The sequence below is a fragment of the Rhamphochromis longiceps genome, linkage group LG19 (genome assembly GCF_057381845.1).
Source record: "Rhamphochromis longiceps isolate RC_006_pf linkage group LG19, R_longiceps_female_GT1.1, whole genome shotgun sequence".
Lineage (NCBI taxonomy): Eukaryota > Metazoa > Chordata > Actinopteri > Cichliformes > Cichlidae > Rhamphochromis > Rhamphochromis longiceps.
Window position 1 is genome coordinate 635,695 of NC_140575.1, and position 22,805 is coordinate 658,499.

At 40.8% G+C, this 22,805-nt stretch overlaps 1 protein-coding gene across 6 annotated transcripts in view; it reads right to left on the reverse strand.

Moving 5' to 3' along the window:
• LOC146645970 (rab3 GTPase-activating protein catalytic subunit-like) overlaps positions 1–5,656 on the reverse strand; it is a 28,014-nt gene extending 22,358 nt beyond the window's left edge. For all 6 annotated transcript variants that reach the window (XR_014908782.1, XR_014908781.1, XR_014908783.1 and 3 more), the window contains exon 1: positions 5,542–5,656. The gene's annotated coding sequence lies outside the window, so the exon portion shown is untranslated. The remainder of the gene's footprint in view (positions 1–5,541) is intronic.
• Between the last annotated feature and the right edge of the window lie 17,149 nt (positions 5,657–22,805).

A 22,805-nucleotide genomic window follows, 5' to 3' on the forward strand; every position in this document is an offset into this window, starting at 1 on the left:
ACAAGCTTCATGTCTTTGGACGGTGGGAGGAAGCCGGAGTACCCGGAGGGAACCCATGCAAACACGGGGAGAACATGCAAACTCCACACAGAAAGACCCCAGCCTGATGTTGGAATTGAACTCAGGACCTTCTTGCTGTGCGGCAACAGTGCTAACCACCGTGCTGCCTAACTCTAATAATAAAAAGCCAAAACAATCTTACTTTTAAATGTGGTATAATTACTTTGAAAACATATGTGCATAAACAGTAGAACAGAGAAGCTGGTAATAGTCAAAATAGCTGAAACAACTTAATTTAAAATATATATTTTTACATTTCTTTGTGTCTGATGGTGTTGACTAAAACCTTGCACTTCTCCAGCAAAAACATGATTAAAAATTGTTACACCTGGCAGATTGTACCAAAACAAGGTGAGACAGCCAAAACTTTGTGTAACAATTATATGTAAATATGTCTTTAAGAGAGTAAAGAGAGGTTAGTTTATTTTGGAGTAGAGCTCCATTTATTAAGAAAAATTAAAAAAGACAGGAACACTCTTTAGAGGTTTGTGGGTGGCTCTCAAAAGAGCCGTTGTGGGGAAGTCACTCAGACTTCAAACAGGCTACTCCTTTGGTTGCCAAGACACGGCTCCCTCCGCCGAGAAGTGGGCCATGAACTTCTCCCCCACCAGGACAGCCTCTCTGGAGGAGTTGTTTGCTGCTACACGACCCAGGCCTTGCAACGGCTCCACCACAGTAGGTGCCACACCCCTCACAGCAGGTGCCACACCCCTCACAGCAGGTGCCACACCCCTCACAGCAGGTGCCCCTCTCTTGTCCAAACAGCACAGAAAATTGTGGAGAACACACGTTGCCTTCACACACTTCTCCGCAATTTCAGGACGGAGCTCCATGGAGCGCAGATACAACCTCTACTGTGAGGGAGAGAGGGAAGTTCCAGCGCTCCTGGAATCCCTCTGCAATGCACCGCCAGTCTTCAGATGGACGTCGCTACCTGGGGGGTGATCTGGCTCACCAAGGACACGCCAACTCGAAAACTGAATGCGATGGTCCTGAAGGAGTCCTCGGTGGCAAGGAACCTGGACAAAATGCTGCAGTTACAAAATACATTATTCAAATTCCAAAATACTTTTGTGATGTCAGATTTAAATTACAAAACATAAATCTTACATAAAACCTTTTGTAATTACAAGGATAATTACATGATATATATTAGATATAATCTAAAACAGTCTGCTGGGATTATATACAAATATTCAACTATCCCAGAATTAAACCAGGTCTAAATAAAAAGAAAGGAGTGAGTATCACTACAAAGATTAACCCACAGTGGTCCTCATACCACAGTTTGATATCAGCAAACAGCGAGAGCATACATTGATATGACACCACAGCCATGCTATCATTCAAACACTGATAACGGCATAAATCGAATTACAGTGGGGCAAAAAAGTATTTAGTCAGCCAACGATTGTGCAAGTTCCCCCACCTAAAATGATGACAGAGGTCAGTAATTTGCACCAGAGGTACACTTCAACTGTGAGAGACAGAATGTGAAAAAAAAATCCATGAATCCACATGGTAGGATTTGTAAAGAATTTATTCGTAAATTAGGGTGGAAAATAAGTATTTGGTCAATAACAAAAATACAACTCAATACTTTGTAACATAACCTTTGTTGGCAATAACAGAGGTCAAACGTTTACTATAGGTCTTTACCAGGTTTGCACACACAGTAGCTGGTATTTTGGCCCATTCCTCCATGCAGATCTTCTCGAGAGCAGTGATGTTTTGGGGCTGTCGCCGAGCAACACGGACTTTCAACTCCCGCCACAGATTTTCTATGGGGTTGAGGTCTGGAGACTGGCTAGGCCACTCCAGGACTTTCAAATGCTTCTTACGGAGCCACTCCTTTGTTGCCCGGGCGGTGTGTTTTGGATCATTGTCATGTTGGAAGACCCAGCCTCGTTTCATCTTCAAAGTTCTCACTGATGGAAGGAGGTTTTGGCTCAAAATCTCACGATACATGGCCCCATTCATTCTGTCCTTAACACAGATCAGTGGTCCTGTCCCCTTGGCAGAAAAACAGCCCCATAGCATGATGTTTCCACCCCCATGCTTCACAGTAGGTATGGTGTTCTTGGGATGCAACTCAGTATTCTTCGTCCTCCAAACACGACGAGTTGAGTTTATACCAAAAAGTTCTACTTTGGTTTCATCTGACCACATGACATTCTCCCAATCCTCTGCTGTATCATCCATGTGCTCTCTGGCAAACTTCAGACGGGCCTGGACATGCACTGGCTTCAGCAGCGGAACACGTCTGGCACTGCGGGATTTGATTCCCTGCCGTTGTAGTGTGTTACTGATGGTGACCTTTGTTACTTTGGTCCCAGCTCTCTGCAGGTCATTCACCAGGTCCCCCCGTGTGGTTCTGGGATCTTTGCTCACCGTTCTCATGATCATTTTGACCCCACGGGATGAGATCTTGCGTGGAGCCCCAGATCGAGGGAGATTATCAGTGGTCTTGTATGTCTTCCATTTTCTGATGATTGCTCCCACAGTTGATTTTTTCACACCAAGCTGCTTGCCTATTGTAGATTCACTCTTCCCAGTCTGGTGCAGGTCTACAATACTTTTCCTGGTGTCCTTCGAAAGCTCTTTGGTCTTGGCCATGGCGGAGTTTGGAGTCTGACTGTTTGAGGCTGTGGACAGGTGTCTTTTATACAGATGATGAGTTCAAACAGGTGCCATTCATACAGGTAACGAGTGGGGGACAGAAAAGCGTCTTACAGAAGACGTTACAGGTCTGTGAGAGCCAGAGATTTTCCATGTTTGAGGTGACCAAATACTTATTTTCCACCCTGATTTACGAATAAATTCTTTACAAATCCTACCATGTGAATTCATGGATTTTTTTTTTCACATTCTGTCTCTCACAGTTGAAGTGTACCTCTGGTGCAAATTACTGACCTCTGTCATCATTTTAAGTGGGGGAACTTGCACAATCGGTGGCTGACTAAATACTTTTTTGCCCCACTGTAAATCGGGACTTGATGAGACCCGAGTATCACTAGAAATATTATAAACAGTCGTCTCCGTACCACAGCTTGCTATCAGTAAACACCGACAGCATTCATTGATAGCATAGCACATCCATGTTAGCACAGGTATCAATAAAGGACTACCGTATTAAACACTTTTACTAACCTTAGGGAGATGGACAGGCGCTCTGCAGGTGGGATTGAGCGTCTGTAGTTGGTGTCAAGGCGGGCAATGCTGGGACCAACGCGGGACAGCAGGTCCTCAAACTGGGCGAGTGAAAGACGGTGGTATTGCTGGAATCTGCCGTCATCCAGGCGCAGCTCCTGGAGCAAATGGTGAAACTCACCAAACTGCTCACGCGTCTGGAGGACCTGATGGACCCAGGTACGGCGAGGACGTCCTTAACGCCGCTGCTCTGCTCCTTTTTGGCTCCTACCTTAAAGCACACTGTGCGCTGTCGATCTTACGTGCTGCACAATAATGTTTAACATTTAGTATTTACTGTTATATTCCCATAGATCATCATGGTGTTGTTTATTTTATTGCTCTAGTCTTCTTCTGCTTGTTTTCTTTTTTCTTTCTCAACAGGTGATCCAGGAAAAAAAAAAAAAAAAGACCCCAACGTATTAGCCAGAGGTCCCTTTACTACGGTTCGGAGCCGCGGACCTGTTTTATCACTGCAAAAAGTGCAGCCTTACCTAATGTGCACCTACTGTTACTCATTTATATTAAGATTTAAACATCTAGTTGGTGTTGGTATGGAGAGTAACCTTCGGTAATAGTAATAAATCACACAGCAATAGGATATTCATGTAGTTGTAAAGTATTCAGAATATGTTACTTCTATTATCTTTGGTGGAATACATTTTAAAATTAACACTGTCAACAGGTTAGCACCTCATACCACAGTGCAGCAAAGCAGTCTCATGAGCGCTGGGAAGGACACTTAAGGACACTTTAAGGAAAACTTAAACTGAAAGCGAGCCTTTATTTGGGCTGATGCAGAAGGGAGTAGACAAAACATAACAGGGACTGAGACTGCAACTAACCAAAAACCTAAACTGGAAAAACACTAACCTGACTGAAAGGCATAACTATGATCACTGTGAACAGAATGCTGTGCAGATGCATGGAAACTGTGAACCAAGTGGCGTGACGAAAGAGACATGAACATGACCTGCACGGAACCTCATCGTGCGGCTGCATGAAAAACAACATAAACCAAATGGCAAACATGAACTGCACAGAATCCTGAAAAACACTTAACTTGACCGGGGGGAGCGACACAGACTGTATGAAACACAGAGACTAAATACACATGAGGGATGATCAGGGGAAGTGGCCACACATGGGAGCACAGCTGACACACATGAACCTAACGACAGGACAGGAGAAATGAAACTGAATACACTGACATTGAATACAGACTTTCAAAGTAAAACAGAAAACATGGAGATTAGATGTGACATGAACTTGACAAACAAAGAAAACTTGGACATGAAACATGGCAGAATGTAACTAGATCAGGGGTGCCCAATCCCGGTCCTCGAGAGCTACCGTCCTGCAGCTTTTAGATGCATCCCTACTCCAACACAGCTGAATCAAATGAATGGCTTGTTATCAGGCCTTTGCCAAACACGATGGCATGCTGAAGAGGTAATCAAACCATTTGATTCAGCTGTGTTGGAGTAGGGATGCATCTAAAAGCTGCAGGACGGTAGCTCTCGAGGACCGGGATTGGGCACCCCTGAACTAGATAAACCGAAATGAAACTAGACTAAAAAGAATAACAAAACACCAAGAAACTCAGAATACTGGGTCACATGACCCAGGGCCATGACAATACGGAGGTGTTATCAGCTCAGTATTGAACAAGAAATATTAATGCTTCAAATTATTTGTCCTAAAGGATGCAAGCTATACAGAGTACTGCACATGTGACTTTGTGAACATACCTCATTAAATATAATTCGGACAGTTTTTTAACCTGAATATTTGCAACAAACAAAAAATATACAGAGTCAGTGCTAAAAAAATAATCAGAGGAAAAAATTAACATTTTAACTTAAGCTGCCAAGCGGAAGTAGTTGGTTTCAGTACATAAGTATCGGGCTTTGCTATTTAATCCGTAGCTATTGACTAATGAGGGGTTACTGAAGTGCCAGATTTTTAAAAGTTGGCGTTAATGTCGTTCCACATGTGGAAAGCGACAGAAAACATGCTGCTGTTTGCACATATTTAATAATCAGCTCTGCACAGGAGCAGAAGCAGAGTCCAGCCTGTTGCTCTTACAGTATAATACTCATAAAGAAAGTACAGTAACCGTGGTTAGTCACTGAGCAGCCCGGTGCGTTTCTCTTGATTTCTTTAGTCAGGGTAAATTCATTCACCTGCACGGGTTAGCTAAACGAACTTTACAAAACAAGTTTCCCCGACAGCCGAGTGCTCACCTAAGGACCTAAGTTACGGATTAGCTTACACACACATTTAACTTACCGAAAATAATACGGTGGGGCCTCAGGTCCTCCTGTCTGGTAGTCCAATTTACTGAAGAACACCTCAGGCTGTCACTTTGAAATAGCCGGTAATGTAAACGCTGGACCTCTCAGCATCTGCCATTCCCGAACAGACACATGCAAGTTTGTCCGTGACTGCAGCCGCGCTGTACATTTATTTCAGTTTCAATATTTTTTTCAGTTTCAATATTTTTTTCGGTTTCATTTCAAGGTGGCATCGTTCTGATCCCATACACACACAAATCCTGATTTACAAGTACAAAATATTTATGACCACAATTTGAGCCCATATACTCTCTCTACCACAGCTGCCTTTGAACTTGCCTGGCCAGGTCTGAGTCCAGCTTTGCTACTCCTGCCAGGTCACATGACACAGGGGTGTGCTCTGATGTCAGCAGGCAGGTCAGTGGAGCCCTCTGGTGGTGGATATATGGCAGTGAAACAGGAGGAGGCCTGAGAACAGACAGCAGGCTTAACTAGCAGGACAAAGTAGCATGTAGTACTTGAAGGAGTCATCACAGCCAATCAGCTCTCAGGAAAATGGAACATCACATAAATATTTCTCTTCTTTGATTTTCATCAATGTATTTCCTTTGATAGATTTTCCGTCAACACTTCTGCTTGATTAGAAGCTCATAGGCAGTTCCTGTCACTCTACAATAAAACAATGTAAAGGCTGCCCTCTCTGCCCTCCCACTAGCTGACACAAGTAAACTGTGCTAAGATGCCCTACATGGACTAAGGTTCTTGGCCACACACATATAGATTTGCTTGGCTGTAGAAATCCATGCCATGAAGCTCCCAGCGCACATTTTTGATGCTTCTGTCTGTGGCAGAGCAGGTTTGGAGCTCTGCAGAGCCTTGGTGACTTTTACTGACTATGCACCCCTACCCATTTATTATGGGTAGGGGTGCATAGTCAACAAAATAGTCAACAAAATATGTAATTTGACATATTTTGTTGTTTTGTGTGTGTGTTTGTCTGTGTGAAGTTTTGATGTGTATGTGAAAAACACAATTTTGAAAACACTGGAAAAAGACCTCAAGACATGTTTTCCTTTACTTTCTATGAAACAAAAATTCCCACCAAGGCTTTTCAGTGTGAAATTTAGTGTATAGAAAATACCTGTGCCAGGTTGTCTCCATCTAGTGGTGAACATGGCCTCACCACTACATCAGGTGAGCTTTTCACTGTGCACAGTGACACAAAAGTCATTTAACAATTTTAAAAAAAGCAATGTTACAGATTCAGTAAGAACTGAAGTTTATCATAATCCTTCAAGTTTCACTCAGTAACAGCAGCTTTTTATTATTGGCTATATTTTAGAGTCACATTTATATGAAATGTCAAACAATCACAGAGTGACACTGAACTAAACAATCAATGCCATGTGAGTTGTTCTTGTTTGTTCTTTATCTCGGATTTATTGTAAGCAGCGGGAGTAAAAGCTAAAGAAAAATAGTAAAGATATGAATGAATCTCTGCTCTTACAGCTTTTATTGTGCCATAATGTCTGCTTTGAAACCGTCCTCTTGCTCGTCTCTTGGATGCTCACCTCTTCTTCACCTGTTCCTTTCACCAAACTGCTGCACTCTCGTTCTCTGCTCTCGCCTCCTCTTCTGATTATAATTAGATGCAGTCAGCATGTGCCAAACAAACTCCCCCCAAATCGATCATGTTTGATATGATGATGACGTTTTTAACATCTTATTTATGCACTTGTTGGGTGGGAAAGAGTAAACAAAGATGGGGCATAGAAGCAGAACTGAGTCCTACGTGTGGAGGGACAGTAACTGTGTGTGTATATGTAAGCATTTAAACACTGCAGAGAGTCAAATTAACAGTAACACTATTTTGTCTAAGTCCGCCATTGTAGAAATTCATTTCACCGAAACAATAACATGGCGCACAATGTGACAATAAACGTATAAAACACAAATTCTTACCTAGCAGGAGAATAAATAATCAGTATTTTAAGGCTACTGCATGTATAGATGTCACTGCTGGCTCACATAAGCTAGCTCTGAGACCCGCCAGAGTTTACGCCACAGTTGACTGTCGCGAAAGAGTCGTAAATCACCGGCATTGTAAAACTTAAAATGATTCCAGGGCATGTTATAAAACACCCAATAGATGTACTGGATATTAAACGGTATCAAACGACTAAATGAACACAGGGTTACAATTACATGCTCACGTCGTCACATCGAGAGTTTATTCATTAATCATCAGAGTTCAACAATGTTACATCCAGTTGAAAACAGCTTCACTAACGCCAGCAAAACAGGCTAACAGTATATAAGAGCACAAAAACAGCCGTGCTTATCGACAGCTCGACATATCCTCAACAACTCACCTCAGTATGTGTAACCCGTTCATGTGTTACGCCTGTTGTTCTTGCGTTGTGTTCTGGCGTGAAAGTAAGAGGCAGGAGACAGTACTGGGTCTTTGGCTCTTTACTGCACATCTGCAACACAGAAACATGTGTCTGATCTGTGTGTGTCACGCGACTGCCAGTACACCTCTCCTCCGGCCATGCTGAAAGCAGCTGTGTCTGCAGCTTCATTAACACTACAATAATATAATGAATCAAATACAACAAATTGTTTTAAAACATTAACTTAAGCTCTCAAAAACAAAAAGCACAAAATAAATAATATGTCACTGAAAAAACATCAAAAACAACTTATAAGAACAATAAACAAAATAATTCAAAAACAAATAAACAGTCAGATAAATACAATTCAATAACCAGGACCCAATATTCTGGTACTTATAGTTCAAACATTATACTTCAGTACAATTATATTAATAACCGCCATCTAACAGGCAGTACAACACTGTACTTATAAAAACAATGACTGAAAGACTGCATCTCCAAAACATAAGAACATCTCCATATCTGCAACACAGAAATATGTGTCTGATCTGTGTGTGTCACGCGACTGCCAGTACACCTCTCCTGACGAAGGAAAAAAGAGTGCATGCTGTTAAAAAAAGACTGCCGCGAGTAGCCGCTAGCAATCAGGCTAACTTAGCATGCTAGCATTTTAGCTGCGTTCTCGGCTAAAACTCATTATAAGTGTATATTAGTGAACTCCGCCCTCCACAAAACTTATCCCGAATGAGTCTCTTAATGACAAACAAAAACGCGGCGGTTTGGCTGTATTCACATTGCAGCTTGGGATCTGAACAAACTTTAATTAGCTGAGAGCAACGTGGCAGTGACTTACCTCCGGCCATGCTGAAAGGAGCTGTGACCGGGGCACACATGCACGCGCCTACGTTACCACGCAGCGCACACACACACATGAACGCACTATACACATATGCAGCATATTTATTTTACTTGGTTTTAGAGTTGGAGTATTTACATATTGATCTGAAATATTTTGCTGCTGAGCAGCAGAGCTCCAAAGCGTCCCCCTGTAACCATGGTTACGCAGATGCGTTCCGACTGTCACGTCACAGAGGAGAACCTGTTTCAAATGTATACCTGGATCAACCTGCAATCAGTTTGAAAAGTTTTCTGCTGAGATCCGCAGCTCGACTTCCTGGCACCCCGGGATAAGATGAGTTGCTGTGTTTTTCACGGAGAAAAAATAATTAACATGGAATAACGTCAGTGTTAGATGAAAAAAAAAAGATGCAAGCAGAAGAGGACAGCAGATTGAGAAGAGATTTCTTCAAACGGTAAGGAGCTTCTAACAAGTGATATCTGATAAGCTTAAATCTTAAATCTAATGTCCAGATTCATGCTAAACTTTTCTGATTACTCCGTGTATCTGCACCGTTAGACTTTTCATCGCCACTTTACGGTAACATACTGGCGTCACTGCTGCCAGCGTCATACCGTGACGCCGTGTTACGCTAGCTTACCTTTCTGCAGGATGATACCGTTTTTTGCTGGTGTGGTATAATACTCTTGGACAAATTATGGTAACGCACCGTAGCCTTTTTTACGGTATCTCACTGGCGACAGTTATGTCAGTGAGATACCGTTATGTCGTTATGTCGTAAATTACGTCAACAAAGTAACATCATACTGTGATTAAGAAATTGGTATACTACCGCTTATTCACGGTATGTCACTGTAAGCCCGCTGCAAGGTAATAAACTGCAATATATTAACCAGTAACTTACCGTTATCACGCATCATCAGTACCAAAAATATTCATCTCTGCTAGAGGATACCGTGTCCCAACAGGCGGTCATTTACTCTTTTAACAGGTCGTAATTTACCGTAATTTCAGTTAACAGTAACATACTGTAAGAGACTGGAGGGTTCCAAAAAAATTGGATGGATGGATAGACACACACACACACACACACAAAATATAATTCATGTGCTTTGCACCACTTTATTTCAATTCTGATTCTTCCCTGCTGAAATACACATTTCCAAAATCAAAAACTGAAAAGAACTGAAAACATATTTTCATTGAGGAAGCACTTGTTTTTACTAAACCATGTAATCCATTATTTTCTCAGATGGTTGTACAAACAATAACGATATTATGTCATATCCATATCATGGCAGACAACACATGCTCAAGTGTTGGGTTTCCTTACTTATATTTTGTAGGGTCTCAAACCTACAATGTGAAGTGCCTTGGCATTCATTTTGTTGGCACCATACAAATAAACTGAATTGTAATGGATATAATATCAAGCCCCACACGTCTGCCTTTATATACACTTTGTCCAAAATACTGGCTCACACGACCAAATCATTGCACAAAACAGGGTCCACAAGGACATGGATGAGCGTGTGTGGTGTGAAGGAACTTGACTGACCTGCACTGAACCCTGATCTTGCTTTGTGGACTGAGTTCATTGATTTGTAGGGTGAGCCAATACATGTGACAATTAAAGTGTAAGTAGCTGAAATAATTTTTAACAAACGGGTAAAAGAAGGTTAGCACTGGTGCTGCACAGCAAGAAGGTCCTGAGTTCAATTCCACCATCAGGTCTTTCTGTGTGGAGTTTGCATGTTCTCCCCGTGTTTGCGTGGGTTCTCTCCGGGTACTCCGGCTTCCTCCCACCGTCCAAAGACATGCAGCTTGTGGGGATAGGTTAATTGGATAATCCAAATTGCCACTAGGTGTGAATGTGCGAGTGAATGTGAGTGTGAATGGTTGTCTGTCCCTATGTGTTGGCCCTGCGACAGACTGGCGACCTGTCCAGGGTGTACCCCGCCTTTCGCCCTATGACAGCTGGGATAGGCTCCAGCGCCCCCCGCGACCCTGAAAAAGGATAAGCGGAAGCGAATGGATGGATGGATGGATGGGTAAAAGAAGGAAAAAAAATCAAAACTGTTGCACTCAAAAAAACCTATTGGACAGAGACAGCGTCTTGCAAGATGGCGAGAGAGCTTGTCTTCATTGTTGCTCGTCTTGTGTAAATGTCCAGAAAGCATGGGCCATGGATCATCTGTGGAGACATGGGTAACAACACATTGGTCACTTAAATTATACAAGAAATTTACTAATTTCCCTAATTTGAAGTTCTCCACTCAAATTCAGTAAGCCACTGGAGGAAAGTTGTGACATGAGGGTTAATGTGAACAACCTTTCGCTTCACAGTGGTCCCAGTCTTCCTGCTTGTCCCAACCTTGGAGGTACATTTTGTTCCCTCTTCAGGGTTTATCCTTACAAAAAACCTTGCACCCGCTGACTCCTGGTATTCCAGGTTCAATACATAGAATGAACCAAAGAAGACTGACATTGCATCAGCACAGGTGTTCTCTTTGTCCAGCTCAACAATTACACGCCCCTCTGCACTCACCATCCAGCAGGTGGCGGTCATTGAACTTTGTCCTTAAATGTATAGGGGCAACATGTTGTCATTATGCAACATAAAATAATTTCAATACTTCACTTCTTCACACTGTCTAGATAGTCATAAAGCAAATAGCTACGTACAGTTAATTATTAATGGCCTTATGTACACAAGTCCATTTTAACATATTATAATTGTACATAATTGGGAATTATTCTGCCCATTAAACACACCTAACAAAGAGTCAGCCCAGTTAAAGTACCGGAGGTGAATCAACTGTATGGTTATTTTGGAGTTTATAGTTTGTGCTGCTGTTAAACTTTACAGTATTGACTTCAGTATTCCTGCTGTTGGTGTAGCTAGACTACTATGTTGATCAGTAATATGTAATGTGAAATTTGATATTGTTACTTTGCTGGATTCACTGAGACACATGTCCAACAACCTTGGTTTATAAAGGAAATTACAGAAATTTGAGCTAACAAAACAGAGACTGGATACCTGTGTCCACGAAAAGCTCCTGTGCCAAACAGAAATTTTAATATGGTCTAATCAGCTCTATGTCATAAATGACTTCTTACCAAGCATAATCAGCCTTGGGGTGCTTGGCAGGCTTTTAACATGCAAGCTGAACAATATAAATTTGTGTGCACTGAAGCCACAAAATTTAGAAATACACAGTTGCAAAAAGTTCAGTGACCAATTACCTTTGCTAAAGGACATATGCAATGCAAAAAATAAGAGTATTGTCAATAGGGACCAATTCCCAGTTTTTACATGATCAAAATTATTCACAAAAGGCTTCAATAAACAGAAAATGTGTGCCAACAAGAGAACAGTGCACAAAAATGAAAAGATATTTGAGCTCGACGCTTTAATGGGTTTAACATGACTTAGTCAGCACTCCGCACCGTACAGGTAGTACAAGCACACCTGAAAACACTGACCAGCTAACAGCTTTAAGCATTTGGGCGCAACCTCGGTAGTTCACCGATTCACCTGTTGCAAACGTCCAAGTTTCTATCAAGTCTCATAAATCCATCGGCAACTATTACCTAACCAGTCTTTTGAGTCTCCACATTCATAGATATTGACATTTTGTCTTTGAATGAAAATATCCTGGTAGGGTAGCTTAAAAGTCAAAACAAACAGTACTAAGAACGCATTTCGGACTTCTCTCGAATAAGTGAAAAAAACACTTACCTTCAGACTGATTAGCTGGTTCCGATCCAACTTTAATGTGTCCCATGTCAGTCCATTTTAGGGAAATAGTGTTAAGTGGTTTCATTTAATTTTGGGATACTCCCGCATGGACGAGCCGCAATTTGGAGTCTAGCAGAGTTATCACGAATAGCATATGATCTTCAGATATAATCCAATCAACCTTGCATTTAATCCCATTGAACATCCAGTTACCTCTGACTACTTCTAAGTTGCACATGTTAACGGTCATGTTAACGGTCTAATCCCTAAAGTCCCTAACTCAATTTAACTGTGTCCAAAAAAGCACAAAGCACCGTTTCAGACGGTGAAGTGGTGAAGCCACTTACCGGTAGTTGTTCTCGACTCCATAAAATGATATTATAATTCAACACATCTTACAGGCACACCTGTCCAGGTGTGCCTGTAAGAAGAAAGGAAGGAGAGGCACACCTGTCCAGGTGTGCCTCTCCTTCCTTTCTTCAAAAACCTTATTACAAATACAAATGAATTACAATATCACAATTTTTTGATGCATTTATTAGTTTATTGACTTGCCCTAAGGTTGGTGAGCCATCTTGCCGAGGACTGCACCGAGGATGGTGCCCGTTGTGGCAAGGCCTAGGCCTAGGCCTAGGATGCGCACAACGTTGGCAACGGAGGTCTGTGCTCCTTCCTCATGCCTCACCTTATGGACATCATTCAAATTCCTTTCAAGGTTGTCCATCTTGGCAATGAGCATTCTATTTTGCTCTATGAGGACGTCAAGACGCTCAGCTATTCTCTCCATTGGCTCACTTTGGAGCTGCTGCGGGGCAATGTCTCTATTTATGGACTCATGTGGCAACTTTAGTGATGTCACTGCTGATGTTGTCACTGTTGGTGTGACCTCATGACTCATTCATGCTATCTGAACTGTGGTGTAATTATGAGGTCACAGGGGGACGTGAATTTATTCATAAAGTTGATAGAGAGTTTGGGTCATAACTCAAAGATGCAATGATGCAGTCAAATAATTTGGAATTAAATATCTCTGAATCTGGTGTCCTTAGGGACTAGTAAAGCGCTATACAAATACAGGCCATTTACCATCTGTAAATTACAACATTTAGAGGGTTCTGACATCACAGTCATCTTTGTGACATCACATCCAGTCTCTCTGTTGTGATGTCAAATATCAATGCCAGATTCGCTTCTCTGTTGACATCACAGCAGAGAGATGAATCTGGCATTGATATTTGACATCACAGCAGAGAGATGAATCTGGCATTGATATTTGACATCACAGCAGAGAGATGAATCTGGCATTGATATTTGACATCACAGCAGAGATATGAATCTGGCATTGTTATTTGACATCACAGCAGAGAGATGAATCTGGCATTGATATTTGACATCACAACAGAGAGATGAATCTGGCATTGATATTTGACATCACAGCAGAGAGATGAATCTGGCATTGATATTTGACATCACAGCAGAGAGATGAATCTGGCATTGATATTTGACATCACAACAGAGAGATGAATCTGGCATTGATATTTGACATCACAGCAGAGAAGCGAGTCTGGCATTGATATTTGACATCACAACAGAGAGACTGGATGTGATGTCAGAAGGATGACTGTGATGTCAGAACCCTCTAAATGTTGTAATTTACAGATAGTAAATGGCCTGTAAAAAAAGAGGCAAAAATTAGTTCGTTTCTTTATTCAACTTTTGAACAGTGGTGCTAACCCTAAGCCTATGATCATAACTCAAAGACGCAATGATGCAGTCAAATCATTTGGAATTAAATATCTCTGTCAGGGCGCCCCAGGGTGGCTGTGGCTACAATGTAGCTTGCCGTCACCGGTGTGTGAATGGGTGGATGACTGGATGTGTAAGGTGCTTTGGGGTCCTTAGGGACTAGTAAAGCGCTATACAATTTATCATCTGTAAATTACAACATTTAGAGGGTTCTGACATCACATCCAGTCTCTCTGCTGTGATGTCAAATATCACTGCCAGACTCGCTTCTCTTTTATGATGTCAAATATCACTGCCAGATTCATCTCTGTTGTGATGTCAAATATTAATGCCAGACTCGACCTCTCTGTTGTGATGTCAAATATTAATGCCAGATTCAGGTACTCCACTCCTTCAGACGTACTCAGACTAGAACTTCTGTCCAAGGAGCTTTAGACCTTTATTTTATTGCTGCAGCCACCAGTGTCGTCCAGTTGGGTGGTCCTTTGCTCTTCTTTCTTCAACCTCAGGGGTTAGACAACCCTTCAGTCGTTGCACAGATCAGGGGATTATTCTGCCCCGATTTCAAACAACAATCTGTGTATCCTCCGGTCCGGTGTATCCTCCAGAAAAAGGAACAGGAACGTGTCCCCCTTTTGCCCAAGAGCCTCTCGAACCTATATTTATCCAAACAGATGGGACCAATAATGCTTCACTGAGTCAGAGACTTTAATGTCTCTTCTATGTAAGAATGTCTCGTGCTGATATACCTGCAAACTTGACAACAAAGGTTTTTCAGACTACATGTAGCTGTCCTCTATGTCAGCTAACACATTTACATTTATGTCACACTTATTTCTGCTTTCCCATTTTATAATTATTACTTACATTTTGATTAGATACCTTGAGTTTGTAAATGATCAGATTACATAATTGGAATACAATGTATCCAATTCAGGGTTGCGGGTGGATGAAGCCTATCCCAGCTGATACAGGACAAAGACAGGCTGCCAGTTTATCGCAGGGCTAACACAACATGTGTAACAGAAAATCCACTTAAATGTTTGATATTTCTTATAATAATCATAATTATGACTATTATTTAAAGGTTTCTTTATAAATACATTTTGATTTTTTTATAACCTCTAAAATATAAACCTGAGCTGTTTCAGATTCTGACCTCTGACCTCACTGCAGCTCCCTCTTGGAAGTATGTCTGCTTCTTGTCCCCAGTGTTGACCGCCTGCCCTTGATATCACGTACTGTACCTGAGGAACAAAAAAGGACAAACACTTGCCTTCATTTAAGAAGTACATTCATACAGAGGTAATCTATGGAAACACACTAGTTCAACCTTTGGGAGAAATCAGTTCCTGTGAAACATTTCTGTAAATGAACATCATGTGGAGAATGAATGAAATGAGTTCTTCAGGTGACTCAGCAGTCCTACACTGACAAATGAAATCTAGTTAAACTATTAAGCATATTTGCTCTTCTGAAATCCGTGTTAAACAACAACAAACATAAATTAGTAACAAAAATACAGCTGAGTAGAGGCTTTACAAACCAGTAGCAGCCATAATGCTAAATTTTAATCTTCAAATGTTTCTGAGCCGTCTTCAACCTGCTTTTAACACATTAAAGTCCCACAGTCAATGCAGCCTGACTCAATCCTAGATGTTCAGCACACAGAGGTGCTGTTTAAAGTTTAGTGATAACCTGAGTCACTGATCATTTGCAGTATTACAGAGTCTGGCAGTCTTTGCATGATTTCCACGTCACTGTAAGTTTCTAGCTGACTCTCAGGTGTGACAGGTGTGCCAGCAGGAAAGAGTAATAATAACCAGCATCCTGAGGTTTGTCATACAGGATTAAATTTACAGTGGCTTTGTTCACACAGCTGGGATTGTATTTTACACTGACCCTGGGTCAGTATAAGTATCATACAGTTTAAACGAAGCAGTGAAACTTGCACATATTTATTACAGATGCACTGAAGCTAATCGAGATATTTGCTGTCAACCTCTTTTTTTTATTAAAACCACCTTATAGAACATCACATCAGTTACAATGTAGAATCAATGTCATTTATAGTTTACAAATGACAAAATGTTTACACAAAATCATGACAGTGTTTACATGATATCACCCACTACTAACATTACTTTATTTACTGTATCTTTTGAAAAAATACAGCAATTTTAACAACACAAGACTTAAGAATATTTAACAGGAGCAGGTTTCATTTTTCCCTGGTTTTATTATCACACTGTTCACCAAACGCAGCAAACCTTCACCATCTTATCCAAAGCTACTTGTAAACTGTGTCATAAAATTGGACATTTTGCTTGTGTCTGCTGCTCATCCAAGACAAGAGATGTACGGGAAGTCCATTTGCCAAAACTCACAGTCCTTTACTTAACAGATCCTTCTCATGCATCAAAAGGATTGCAATGCAGCATAAATGTGAGCACACCTACGTCATCAGCTAAGGACATTGAACTGATTGTGGACACAGGTTCTGCAGTTTCTATCCTGCCTAACCACATCTACGAAGAGCACTTCAGTGGTACGCCACTAAAACCACCTGACCTTCAACTAGCTACTGACTGAGTACCACTGTTCAAAAGTTGAATAAAGAAACAAACTAATTTTTGCCTCTTTTTTTATTAAAACCACCTTATAGAACATCACATCAGTTTTATTATCACACTGTTCACCAAAACGCAGCAAACCTTCACCATCTTATCCAGGAGGGTCACCTCTTCACCCTCACATGGAAGAAGTAATCTGATTGGCATGGTGGTATGTTTGAAGCAGGTCCCTTGTGTAGCGCTGGAACCCAGTCATGATGTGTTTCACCCATTTCATAGGCTGGTTTACTACAATAATGCCAAATAATTAGCAACTCTATAAATAGAAGGTAGTTCTGCAAAATCACTCAGTAGGATGTTTGTTCTAATTTGCTATGAGCTCAGAGCGCATAGAAAATAAAACTAATAGGCTATAAAGAGTGATATGAACATATTTAGAACTTACCGGAATGAAAATGTCAGGAGCATCAACAGATATTTGGAGATGGAAGAGAACTGGATATCAGCTCGTCTCACAGCTGCTATCCAGGCTAGACACCTTCGTTTGGTAACATCAATACACGAGCTGCCTCATGTTGTGCCTCGTGCGATCGAACATTGCAGACGACCACACAGCAAGAACGAACCATGGCTGTTGGTGTGTGCCTGTTGGTGTGTGCCTTCGCTCCCTCTTCACTTGTGCTAGACCCCCAAAATGGCGGATCGGGCCAAAATCCTTTCCAAGCCCACCCCCGTGACATCACGCTCCAAAGCCCTATAACTGTGTCCAGGTGTTAAATTCATCCATGTGATTCAGCAACACTGTAAAATAATATTCATTTCTTCGGTAAGAAGTGTGTGTTTCTAAAAAAAGCTAAACAATTCTCAGTTATCGACTGGGAATGAAGAGATTATAAATATATTCGAGAATGCATATAGAGATGGACCCTATCAAAAAATCATTTACAAATTATATTGTTCACTGATCAATCTACGGGGTCATGATACAAGATATGTTAAAGGAAGATGGGAAACAGAGAGCAATCTATTCTTAACAGGAGAGGAATGGGATGGGATTTGTAGGCAGCAGTGGTCAGTAACAAGCTCCCCCTCGTGGAGGGAATTCAGCTGGAAGAATGTATTTCGTTATTTTATTACCCCAGCCCAAAAATCCAATTATTCTCAGAACACAACATGCTGGAGGCATTGTGGACATGCAACAGCAAATCATTTTCACATTTTTTGGGAAGGTCCCCGTGTGGTTCCATTTTGGAAGGAAATACATAAGGTCATGGAAACAATCTTCCAAAAGAAAATACAATTTCATTTTGCATTATTGTACCTAGGCAACCTAGAGAGTCTTAATCTATGCAAACCGGATAAGTATTTGTTCAGTGTGCTGTCGGTAGCTTGCAAAAAGGCCATAACTCGCCTTTGGATTAAAGAGGATATTCCTACCATAGATGAATGGATTGATGTGATATATAATATTTTTGTTATGGAAAGAATAACTTTTAGGCTAAAGTGCCAGGCGGACTCTTTTGAAGAATATTGGTTGAAATGGTTGAAATATGTACAAAATGGGAGGCCCGATTTTGTATAATGTCATTGTATTTCTTGGTTTGTTTATTCTTGTGTTTTGTTTGGTCTTGTTTTGGTCCGTTTGTCTCTTCTGTTGTTGTTCGGTTTGGTTTTGCTTTCCCCCTCACGGTGATTAAATTGAATTTGTTGTATATGTTGTATAAATAAGAAAACTAATAAAACATAAATAAAATAAAAAAAAGTGTGTGTTTCTGTCGTCATTATTTTACGCGTCGGGAGTGAGAACGGGTTGATTTCACTCACATGTGCTGTACCAGTGTACCTGCACATGTGATGTGACAATAAGTGATTTGATTTGAGAGTTCAAACTCACTGCTGTAATAACTTATAATGATTAATATAATAACTAGAATATTGGCCACATATATTTACACTGACTTTAGTCTCATGAACAACATTAGCTAATTGTTCAGGGCCCTAGAGTGCGACCAATATGGTCTTGTGATAATAACAGAAACAGATGCATCTATGTCATTATCTTTGAGCTTTTAAACTTAGCATAATTATAAAAACATGAGTATAAAAGGTGTTAAAACTCTGATGCCATCTTGGAATACTGCACTTTGTTCATGTCATTACTCATTACAACATTTCTCTCTTTCTAATCATACATCTAGATGTTATGTCAACACACATTTAATCTACATTATAAGAGTGCCTTTGTGATAAATGTGTCTTTCATTCTTGAATTAACTGGTTAAATATTTAATCTAACTAAACCATAAAGATGGAGTCAGAAGACAACAGTCACCTGAAGGGGCTGAAAATTGTAAAGACCCTACAGAACAATCAGTAAATGTGAGTAAATCTGTGATTCTGCCAGTAACACACTGGGTTCAGTTTGGAGGTTGAACTCTTACTCACCAGGATTGACAGCTGTCTGTGCCACAGTTAAACTCATGCAGTGCTAATTTAAAAACTCTCAAATGTTTTGGACAATTTATATTTTTCTATCACAAAAAATACACGTCTTCATTGAAATAAACACACAGAGCAATTAATATATATTTTTAAATATAATTTTTCTTTATTTTAATTAGCAAGTGAGGGCAAAATAAAACTTAACATAAATGAGAGCAGAGTATAGTTATTATGTTATAAGCAGCCAATCAAGGTGGACAGGTAAGCTGCACCGAAGATGGGGCCCATTATGGCAAGACCTAGACCTAGACCTAGACCTAGGTTGCCAAGGGCACTCTGTGGTGCTTTCTCACGCCTCCTTTCCTTTCTGAACTCCCATTCAAGGTTGTCCATCCTAGCACTAATCCTTCTATTTTCCTCTATGAGGAACTCTAAACGCTGAGCTATTCTCTCCATTGGCTCACTTTGGAGCTGCTGCAGGGACAAGGTCCAAAACAGCGATACCTGCTCCACGTCACGGGTTCTATTTATGGACTCACCTGGCAACTTTAGTGATGTCACTGCTTATGTTGTCACTGTTGGTGTGACCTCATGACTCATTCATGCTATCTGAATTGTGGTGTAATTATGAGGTCACAGGGGGACGTGAATTTATTCATAAAGTTGATAGAGAGTTTGGGTCATAACTCAAAGATGCAATGATGCAGTCAAATAATTTGGAATTAAATATCTCTGAATCTGGTGTCCTTAGGGACTAGTAAAGCGCTATACAAATACAGGCCATTTACCATCTGTAAATTACAACATTTAAAGGGTTCTGACATCACAGTCATCTTTGTGACATCACATCCAGGCTCTCTGTTGTGATGTCAAATATCAATGCCAGATTCGCTTCTCTGTTGACATCACAACAGAGAGGTCGAGTCTGGCATTGATATTTGACATCACAGCAGAGAGATGAATCTGGCATTGATATTTGACATCACAGCAGAGAGATGAATCTGGCATTGATATTTGACATCACAGCAGAGAGATGAATCTGGCATTGATATTTGACATCACAGCAGAGATGAATCTGGTGTCCTTAGGGACTAGTAAAGCGCTATACAAATACAGGCCATTTACCATCTGTAAATTACAACATTTAAAGGGTTCTGACATCACAGACATCTTTGTGACATCACATCCAGTCTCTCTGTTGTGATGTCAAATATCAATGCCAGATTCGCTTCTCTGTTGACATCACAGCAGAGAGATGAATCTGGCATTGATATTTGACATCACAGCAGAGAGATGAATCTGGCATTGATATTTGACATCACAGCAGAGATATGAATCTGGCATTGATATTTGACATCACAGCAGAGATGAATCTGGTGTCCTTAGGGACTAGTAAAGCGCTATACAAATACAGGCCATTTACCATCTATAAATTACAACATTTAAAGGGTTCTGACATCACAGTCATCTTTGTGACATCACATCCAGTCTCTCTGTTGTGATGTCAAATATCAATGCCAGATTCGCTTCTCTGTTGACATCACAGCAGAGAGATGAATCTGGCATTGATATTTGACATCACAGCAGAGATGAATCTGGTGTCCTTAGGGACTAGTAAAGCGCTATACAAATACAGGCCATTTACCATCTGTAAATTACAACATTTAAAGGGTTCTGACATCACAGTCATCTTTGTGACATCACATCCAGTCTCTCTGTTGTGATGTCAAATATCAATGCCAGATTCGCTTCTCTGTTGACATCACAGCAGAGAGATGAATCTGGCATTGATATTTGACATCACAGCAGAGAGATGAATCTGGCATTGATACAGATGGTAAATGGCCTGTATTTGTATAGCGCTTTACTAGTCCCTAAGGACACCAGATTCATCTCTGCTGTGATGTCAAATATCAATGCCAGATTCATCTCTCTGCTGTGATGTCAAATATCAATGCCAGATTCATCTCTCTGCTGTGATGTCAAATATCAATGCCAGATTCATCTCTCTGCTGTGATGTCAAATATCAATGCCAGATTCATCTCTCTGCTGTGATGTCAACAGAGAAGCGAATCTGGCATTGATATTTGACATCACAACAGAGAGACTGGATGTGATGTCACAAAGATGACTGTGATGTCAGAACCCTTTAAATGTTGTAATTTACAGATGGTAAATGGCCTGTATTTGTATAGCGCTTTACTAGTCCCTAAGGACACCAGATTCATCTCTGCTGTGATGTCAAATATCAATGCCAGATTCATCTCTCTGCTGTGATGTCAACAGAGAAGCGAATCTGGCATTGATATTTGACATCACAACAGAGAGACTGGATGTGATGTCACAAAGATGACTGTGATGTCAGAACCCTTTAAATGTTGTAATTTACAGATGGTAAATGGCCTGTATTTGTATAGCGCTTTACTAGTCCCTAAGGACACCAGATTCATCTCTGCTGTGATGTCAAATATCAATGCCAGATTCATATCTCTGCTGTGATGTCAAATATCAATGCCAGATTCATCTCTCTGCTGTGATGTCAAATATCAATGCCAGATTCATCTCTCTGCTGTGATGTCAACAGAGAAGCGAATCTGGCATTGATATTTGACATCACAACAGAGAGACTGGATGTGATGTCACAAAGATGACTGTGATGTCAGAACCCTTTAAATGTTGTAATTTACAGATGGTAAATGGCCTGTATTTGTATAGCGCTTTACTAGTCCCTAAGGACACCAGATTCATCTCTGCTGTGATGTCAAATATCAATGCCAGATTCATCTCTCTGTTGTGATGTCAAATATCAATGCCAGATTGATCTCTCTGCTGTGATGTCAAATATCAATGCCAGATTCATCTCTCTGCTGTGATGTCAAATATCAATGCCAGATTCATCTCTCTGTTGTGATGTCAAATATCAATGCCAGATTCATCTCTCTGTTGTGATGTCAAATATCAATGCCAGATTCATCTCTCTGTTGTGATGTCAAATATCAATGCCAGATTCATCTCTCTGCTGTGATGTCAAATATCAATGCCAGATTCATCTCTCTGCTGTGATGTCAAATATCAATGCCAGACTCGACCTCTCTGTTGTGATGTCAACAGAGAAGCGAATCTGGCATTGATATTTGACATCACAACAGAGAGCCTGGATGTGATGTCACAAAGATGACTGTGATGTCAGAACCCTTTAAATGTTGTAATTTACAGATGGTAAATGGCCTGTATTTGTATAGCGCTTTACTAGTCCCTAAGGACACCAGATTCAGAGATATTTAATTCCAAATTATTTGACTGCATCATTGCATCTTTGAGTTATGACCCAAACTCTCTATCAACTTTATGAATAAATTCACGTCCCCCTGTGACCTCATAATTACACCACAATTCAGATAGCATGAATGAGTCATGAGGTCACACCAACAGTGACAACATAAGCAGTGACATCACTAAAGTTGCCAGGTGAGTCCATAAATAGAACCCGTGACGTG